The sequence below is a fragment of the Bos indicus x Bos taurus genome, chromosome 22, assembly GCF_003369695.1.
Source record: "Bos indicus x Bos taurus breed Angus x Brahman F1 hybrid chromosome 22, Bos_hybrid_MaternalHap_v2.0, whole genome shotgun sequence".
Classification (NCBI taxonomy): Eukaryota; Metazoa; Chordata; class Mammalia; order Artiodactyla; family Bovidae; genus Bos; species Bos indicus x Bos taurus.
In genome coordinates this window covers 52,474,037-52,482,107 of record NC_040097.1, presented here as the reverse complement: position 1 = coordinate 52,482,107, position 8,071 = coordinate 52,474,037, and the positions used below count along the sequence as shown (strand labels likewise).

Genomic DNA, 8,071 nt, shown 5'->3' with positions numbered 1-8,071 from the left:
CAGTGCATAGGAGGCCCTTACTAAATAATTGTCAAATTGAACTGTTCATCTGCGGTTCATTGTTTAGCACACAGTTGAGACTCTATACTTGTGTCCTGAGTTGAATTAATCTTTGCCACACTTCCACTTTTCTTTCTTTCTTTAATTTTTTTTTTTGGCTACACTAGTGGGCCTAGTGGGATCTTAGTTCCCTGAACAGGGATTGAACCCATGCCCTCTGCAGTGGAAATACAGAGTCCTAACCACTGGATCACCAGGGAGCTGCCTCGCCCCTCCCATGCACCCCACCCCACCCCGCCCCCACCAACACTTCCTCTTTTCAGAAGCAGAAAGGGAATAAACATGAGTTCTTCCCCTACTCCAGGGTGCTTTTCTACTTAGAGAGATTAAACTGAAATTGGTGACCAAGGAGAGGCCCAGAAGCCATAGGAGACAGAAAGCATCAGGGAAACACATACACACACAGACACACACAAACTCATGTGTGCATGTGCAGAGAAATGTAGACAGATTCCTCCCATCCCCCTACACACAGAGAACTCAGCAGACACATCGGGAGGGATTGGGCCCATGTTGTTGTTGTTCAACCTCTAAGTCGTGTCTGATTCTCTGTGACTCTATGGACTGCAGCACACCAGGTTTCCCAGTCTTCACTATCTCCCAGAGTTTGCTCAAACTCATGTCCATGAGTTGGTGATACATACCATCCAACCATCTCATCCTCTGTCGGCCCCTTCTCCTCTTGCCCTCAATCTTTCTCAGCCTCAGGGTCTTTTACAATGAGTTGGCCCATGAGAAAGGGAAAAATGGACTGACAGGAATGAATGGAAGGAAGGACAAAGGAGAGATAGAAAAAGAGAATAGAAGGTGGAGGAAGGAAGGAGAAAATTAGGGCCAATAGTGTGCTAATTAGGAAAGTAGTGAGTAAAAGCCCCACAAGGGAGGCTTCCCACCTCTCAGGGCAGCAGAGATGGAGGCTGGGGCCGTAGCTGTGAGTTCTTCATCCTGTGGCTGATCTAGGGGTGCAGGTAGATGCGGGGGGTGAGACACACCAGGGGCCTTCCGGAGCCACATGCCCTTGCACACAACTGGTGCCATGGGCATGGTGGCACCTCCTTCGGTTGCGGGTGGTGTGTGCTGTGCCCAGGGCCTTCTCTGCACCTTCTTTCAGAGGCTCAAATCCACAAGGAACAAGCAGAGGGAGGCAGAGGCTGCCACGTGTCTGCCCTTGGCCTCATGCTGTTGGATTTGCGGTGCCTCATGAAAGAATAATCACCTACATCAATTTTTAAAGCTGCCTAATGCTTCGCTCAGCCCAGCTGTCTAGAAGTTTGCAAAGTAGGCAGGCATCAAAGCTCCCTGCGAGAAAGCCAAGAGACACGACTGAGTGTCAGGTCCGTGGATGTTGTTGCCATGGCCCTGGGTGGTTCCTGGCTGTTGTCATGGAGTTGGGGAGGGCAGAGAAGTGGTCCCACCCATTGTCTGGGTCAGAGGGCAGGAGCTGAGAGACCAGAACCTCATGAGGACTGAAGGCCCCATATCCTAGCAACCAGTCCCATTTCTGGCCATTCTGGAAGCTCACTTAGTTATCGCCTTAAGAATTTTATATCAAGATAACAAGTCTTTATAATCAAATTTCTCTGTTAGAATACTGGAGTGGTCTCTGTCTCCTGACGGGAACCTGGCGCATGCTCACGTGGAATTCTTGGGAAGCAATGTTAAATCAGAGTGTCTATTACTTGTGGAGAAAATCCATAATGTTCCACTAAGGAGTATTACCTTGTTTTATTACTGTTATTTTGATCACTAAGGCTATAGCAGCAGCTGCTGCTCGGGTGATAACAATTCCTCACATACCAACAGCATCTCATGGTTCCAAACCCTGCTGGCCCCCTTTTCTCTCTTGTTTTCCATGACAGCTCTGTGTGCTAAGAAATGTTATCTGCAGTGACTTCCGGGAAGGACAGTGACTTGCCCACAGTCATAGCTAGTCACAGATGACTGGGTTCCAAAGTAATTTTTTAAAAGAAATTCCAGTTCTTTTTACCTTCTGGTTTTTCTTGAGTTGAATTCACCTGCAGGCAAGCAGAAGTTACTTTCCTTTTCTTTTTAGCTTCCTACCTGGCCTCCCCAGCTTTCTGCTCTCTAATCTTTTGAACATTATTTAGCTTTCCTGAATGAAAATGGACACAGAGATGCTTGGTCTAGGGAACTAGTTTCTCTGGATCCTGTCCACTCAGCCAGACACCTCCTTAATGCTGGCAGGTCTCACATTTCCAATGAGTTTGCATTTAAACTAAAAGCTTTCTAAAGCCTTGGGCTTAGACCTGGTGCACTTAAAAGGCACTTCCCAGAACACTCAATTTTATTAATACCGTAAAACAATCTACATTAAATAGCTGGATCATTTCACATTCAGAAGCCATCTCCAATTTGAACTGCTTTATTTGGATGGTGCCTAAGTATTCCTGTAAATGGTGTTGCTGGTTGCATTGAGGGGGCATGCCGGGAAGATGGAGGCCTCTCATTCTTTCTTCCCTTCTACCCTCCTTCCCTTCTTCCCTCTCTCTTTCATTCTGTCTCTCTCCCTCCCTCCCTCTATCTTTCTTTTTCTTTCTGCTTTATTGTGATAGAAGTGATATAAAAACCACATATATTTAGTGTATACAAGTTGATGAGTTTGCACATATGATAACACCCTGTGACAGCATTACTACCAAAAAGTAAGGTGTGTGTTTAAAAGATTTGTTCTCTTGTGTTTCTTTGAGTCTCTTTAATTTTCTGTTGTTGTAGGAATGCTTAACATGAAATCTACTCTTGCAAATTTTTAAGTGCAAAACACAGTATGTTACTTGTTGGCACTATGTTGACCAGAGATCTCTGGAACATGTTCATCTTGTATAACTTTAACTTTGTACCATTGAACAACAACTCCCCATTTCCCCCTTCCCCTGTCCTCTGGAAACCACCATTTGATATAGCTATTTATTTTCTTACAATTTTGTGGGTCGGCTGAGCTCAGCTGGGAAGTTCTTCTGCTTTACATAGTGTTGGCTGGGGTCACCATGTGTCTTTGTTCAGCTGGGGGTTTAGCTGCAGCCAGCACGTCCAAGGTAGGCTCCCTAATGTGTCTGGTGCCTCAGCTCAGGCATCTAGAGTGGCTGGCAGCCGGCGAGGGCTCACTCTCCAGGCATTCACTCATCATTTCTTCACACAGCTGTTGGATCCTAAGAGAATGAAAATGGAAACCGTCAGATCTCTTGAGGCCTGGACTCCAGAGTTTGTATAACATGACTTTTGTCGTGGTATAATGGTTGGAAGATGTCCCAGGGCCAGACTCAAGTTTAAAGGAAATAGAATGCCCCTCTTGATAGGAGGAGTGCCATCTGGGATGGGCAGACAGCTGGCTGTCATCACTGCAGACAGTTGACCCTAGCTGCACACTTATCCTCCTGCTCCATGTGGAAAGCAAGTTTCATTTCAACCATGTAGCATCTGAGGTCATCCAAGAAAACGAAAGGGACTTCGTAGGGGGTTTGAAGGCTTTACCAACACTCAGAGGCTATGTTCCCACTGAAAGCCATGACATTTTTGCCACAAAATCTGCCAATCTCAGCTTGAGGAAAAGCAAGTAAAAGCAGCTTGCTTGGCTCTAGACAGCACATCTTATTTATTTCTGAGAAGTCAGCTAGAAATGGAACACCATAGGATGTGAAAACATGTCTTTAAATGTGGTGCACTTAAATCCAAAGGCAGGTAATGAATTTTGCTTCATCAGTAAAGCTTGAATCTCTTTGATGAGCACTTGCAACAAAAACAGAAAACAAAAGACATAAAATTACCATGGTGATGGCTAATTGTGGTGAGTCTGCTTCAGTTCACAGAACTGCAAATAACATTCCGGTAGGCTAAAGTGCTAAGATACAGAAAGGATTGTTCTAAAATGTGGTGAAAATCACCGTCTGCTCTGATTAAGATAACATTAAAAATATTAGCAAATAAAGCATTGTTTAACAGTCAAGAGGAAAAGAAAATCATTTCCCCCCAAAGCTATTTGGGAATCTGATTTATGAAGATGGTGTGAGGGGCTGGAATGTGGTTGATATTTGCTCTGTTCTGGAGAGACATTTGAATCATAGTATGGATCTTTGGGGTCTTCCTAGCTCCCTCTCAGCAGCTCTTTTTACGATGGCATCCTCTTTCCCAGATGCCCAGACATCTCCTTAGTAACTGGCATCATTAGGGGAACTAGAGGGAAAACAAAGAGACAGACCCTACCTGTCAGGAGAAATACCAGCCTGAACTTTACTGTCATGCCCAGGAGGCCTTGACACCTGCCAACTTTGGGCAAACAGTTTCCCTCTGTGAAATTGGTAAGAGCTGTAACACAAATAACACTCTCACCAGTAGTTACAGAAAGTATTGTTCTGTTGAAAAGATTGTGAAAAATAGTCAGCTCCATGAGACTTAATCTCTTCCTTTGTAAAATGGGGAGACTATGTACCTTGAATAGATAAGTGGATATCAAGCGTCCAGTACATAACTGTTGATATTGGAAAATGATATTGATATTGGAAAAGGCCAGTGTATGTGAAGCAATGGAAGAGTGAGGGAGGCCCTATAGTGGTGTGCCCAACTATGGTTTAGTTTTAAGTTCTGGAAAGAGTTAGGGACTTTCCTGGAGGCCCAGTGGTTAGGACCTTGCCTTCCAATGCAGGGGGTGTGGGTTCAATCCCTGATGGGGGAACTAAGGTTCCCATATGCCTTGAGGCTGAAAAACCAAAACATAAAATAGAAGCAATATTGTAACGAAGTCAATAAAGAATTTAAATATGGTCCTCATGAAAAAAATTATCAAAATAAATTTAGAAAAGAAGAGGCTTGAGCTGGGCTTGACAGGTGGTGGAGAGGATGCTCTCAGAAGGTATCTTCGGAGGGGAGACTTGGGGCTAGAATACAGCATGCTGATGGGCAATGGAGAGACTTTAATGATTTGTATGAATGAAATGGAGACTCATGTTGGGGTCTGGGGCCAGGAAACCCAGACCCAGGAGTCTACCTAACAAGGAGACTTCACTCTGAATGCCCTTAGGAGACTGCATCTCTTCTCAGCTCTTTAAGATTTGTGTGATGTTACCTCCCGCCCCACTCCTGCACCAAAGCCATTTCAGTTTCCCTTTTTCTCTTTTTCCAAACCACTCTCTCATCTTCAGTCTGTAGTGGGCTGTTTATTTCCAAGTGCAATTAAAGGACTGGGCCAGAAAACAAATAGAGCACATCTTGCCAACTCTACCTGTAAACGCATTACATTTGCTTAACTGTGACTCCGATTTGGAATGACCTGAAAAGGAAGGGGTGGCGGTGATTGGGTGGTGGCAGTGCCATCCGTTACCTTGCTGGGAGCCAGGAAAGGGAGCCAGTGGAACTCTTTGTGGAAGGATGAACCATAAAGCAAACAGTAATTCGAGATGAATACTTGTTCTTCATGCCTGGGTTGTGATTTACAAGTGTTTCGAACGCTCTCACAGCCAGGAACTCATGTAATTTTTAGGGCAACCCTATGAGGTTGTGAAAGTGAATGGTGTCCTTATTTTACACATGAGGGAGCTGAAATGGGAAGAAAAAGAGAGCTCGCCCAAAGTTACACAGCACGCAGAGGGCGGAGGGAAATGGAGATTCAGGACGTCTGTTACTTCACCCATCACATGTCTGTTGGGTGTTTACTGGCCCCCTGCCTCCCTGTCCTGGTGGTGGGCCAGAAGATGCTGCATTAGAGAGGGAGTAATTGGGAAACCAGTCAGAAGGCTTTTTAAAGAAAATTATTTATTTATTTGGCTGATCTGGGTCTTAGTTGTGGCACTCAGGATCTTTGATCATTGTTGTGGCATTAGAACTCTTAGCTGTGTCATGCGAGATCTAGTTCCCTGACCAGGGATTGAACCTGGGGCCCCTGCATTGGGAGCTCAGAATCTTAGCCACTGGACCACCAGGGAAGTCCTCAGAGGCTTTCTTGGTGACCCAGACATGAGGTGAGGAAGGATCATGTGATTCTAGACCTTCACTCGCTCCCACAAGCCCTCTGGCCACTGTTTCCTCAGCCTCCTCCCTTACTTCTGCCCCCTCCTTAAGCACCAACATCTCTCAATGTTTGCTCCTGTTTCTAGTTTCTTTTCAATCTCCGTGGGTGATGCCACCTCCAGCCTGGCTTTTATCCTCAATTCCAAATTCACATCCTCAGCTGGACACATCTCCCAAGCTCAAGATCCATTCAAGACACTTGCATGACTCACAAATCTCACCCTTTCTCTTATGAATCATATAGTATCCCTGATTTCTTCTCTCTCCTGAATTCTAATTCTCCCTCTCCAGGTGAATGCTTCTCATTAATGTTTAAAATGCTCAAATTTCTCCTACTAAAACTAAGACATCTAGGACCTATTATATAGCACAGAGGATTATACTAAATATCTTGTAATAACCTAATAATCCTGGACTCTCCACCTAAGTGAATGGCCTGACTGACTACCAGTTGCTCCACTAGAAATCTCTGTGTCGTCATTGATTCTTCGCTTCCCACCACATGTGTGTGTTAGCCGCTCAGTCGTGTCCAACTCTTTGTGACCCCGTGGATTGTAGCTCACCAAGCATCTCTGTCCATGGAATTATTCAGGCAAGAATATTGGAGTGGGTAGTCATTCCCACCTCCAGGGGATCTTCCTGACCCAGGGATTGAATCCAGGTCTCCCATATTGCAGGCAGATTCTTCACCGTCTAAGCCACCAGTGAAGCCGAGTCCCATCTCCTTAATAGCTTTTGGATGTATGCTCTTCTTCTGGACCCCGCTTTACCTATCTTAGTCAAGAGATTCTTTTGTTGGAAGCCTGCCACCCGTTTCTAATTTGTGTTCCTGACTCCAACCTCTTCTTCCTTTCCCTTTCTACAATACTAATAGCCATATTGTTTCCTTTTCAAAGTTTCCATGGTCTTCTGTTTGGGTGAAATATCAAATCTAAAACTCTTAGCATTCCTCTCATGCAGATCATTGCTAACAAGTCCCATTTTCTCTTCCTCTTTTGCTCTCCCCCCTCTCTGTTCCTGACACAATGATGCTCTTCCTATGGTCCTCAAATGTTGCTAGGCTTGCTTGGGCCACTGTATTTTTATCAAAGCTATAGTTTTTTTTCTAGTAGTCATGTATGGATGTGAGAGTTGGACCATAAAGAAGGCTGAGTGCCAAAGAATTGATGCTTCAAACTGTGGTGCTGGAGAAGACTCTTGAGAATCCCTTGGACTGCAAGGAGATCCAACCAGTCAATCCAAAGAAAATCAACCTGAATATTCATTGGAAAGACTGATGCTAAAGCTGAAGCTTCAATACTTTGGTCACTTGATGCAAAGAGCTGACTCATTTGAGAAGACCCTGATGCTGGGAAAGATTGAGGGCAGGAGGAGAAGGGGGCGGCAGAGGATAAGATAATTAGATAGCATCATTGACTCAATGGACATGATTTTGAGCAAACTCTGGTAGATAGTGAAGGACAGGGGAGCCTGGGATGCTGCAGACCATGGGGTCACAGAGTTGGACACAACTTAGCAACTGAACAGCAACAACAGCTTCATTCTCCCTGGGGTGACCTTCTTGTCGACCTGCAAACATTTCCCTATCCTTCTAGCTGAGCTTCCTCACACCATCTCCTTTTCCTGGGGAGCTTTTTTGTCCCCCAACCCCAACTCCCACCCCATAGGCATATTGCATGGTACCTCTTTTCAGTTCCTCTGAACACTTTTTATATACCTGTTTTAAAATGAGTACTTATTTCTGAGTTTGAGTTCCCAGTAGAAGGGTATCAGCAATGCTTAGTACAGTTATGCCTGACTGGCATTCAATCAGTGATTTTTTAAAATATTTTTTTTGACATGACCCATTTGGAAAGACTTCATTGAATCTGTTACAATATTGCTTCTGTAGTTTATGTTCTGTTTTTTTTTTTTTTGGCCATGAGGTATGTGGCATCTTATCTCTCTGACCAGGGATCAAACCCGCACCTCCTGCATTAGGAGGTGAAGTCTT

General features: G+C 44.7%; 1 non-coding gene across 1 annotated transcript; it reads right to left on the bottom strand.

Moving 5' to 3' along the window:
* Positions 1–5,920: 5,920 nt before the first annotated feature.
* Positions 5,921–5,993, bottom strand: TRNAG-CCC. The gene has a single exon. It is a non-coding gene; the product is annotated as a tRNA-Gly (tRNA).
* Positions 5,994–8,071: the final 2,078 nt, after the last annotated feature.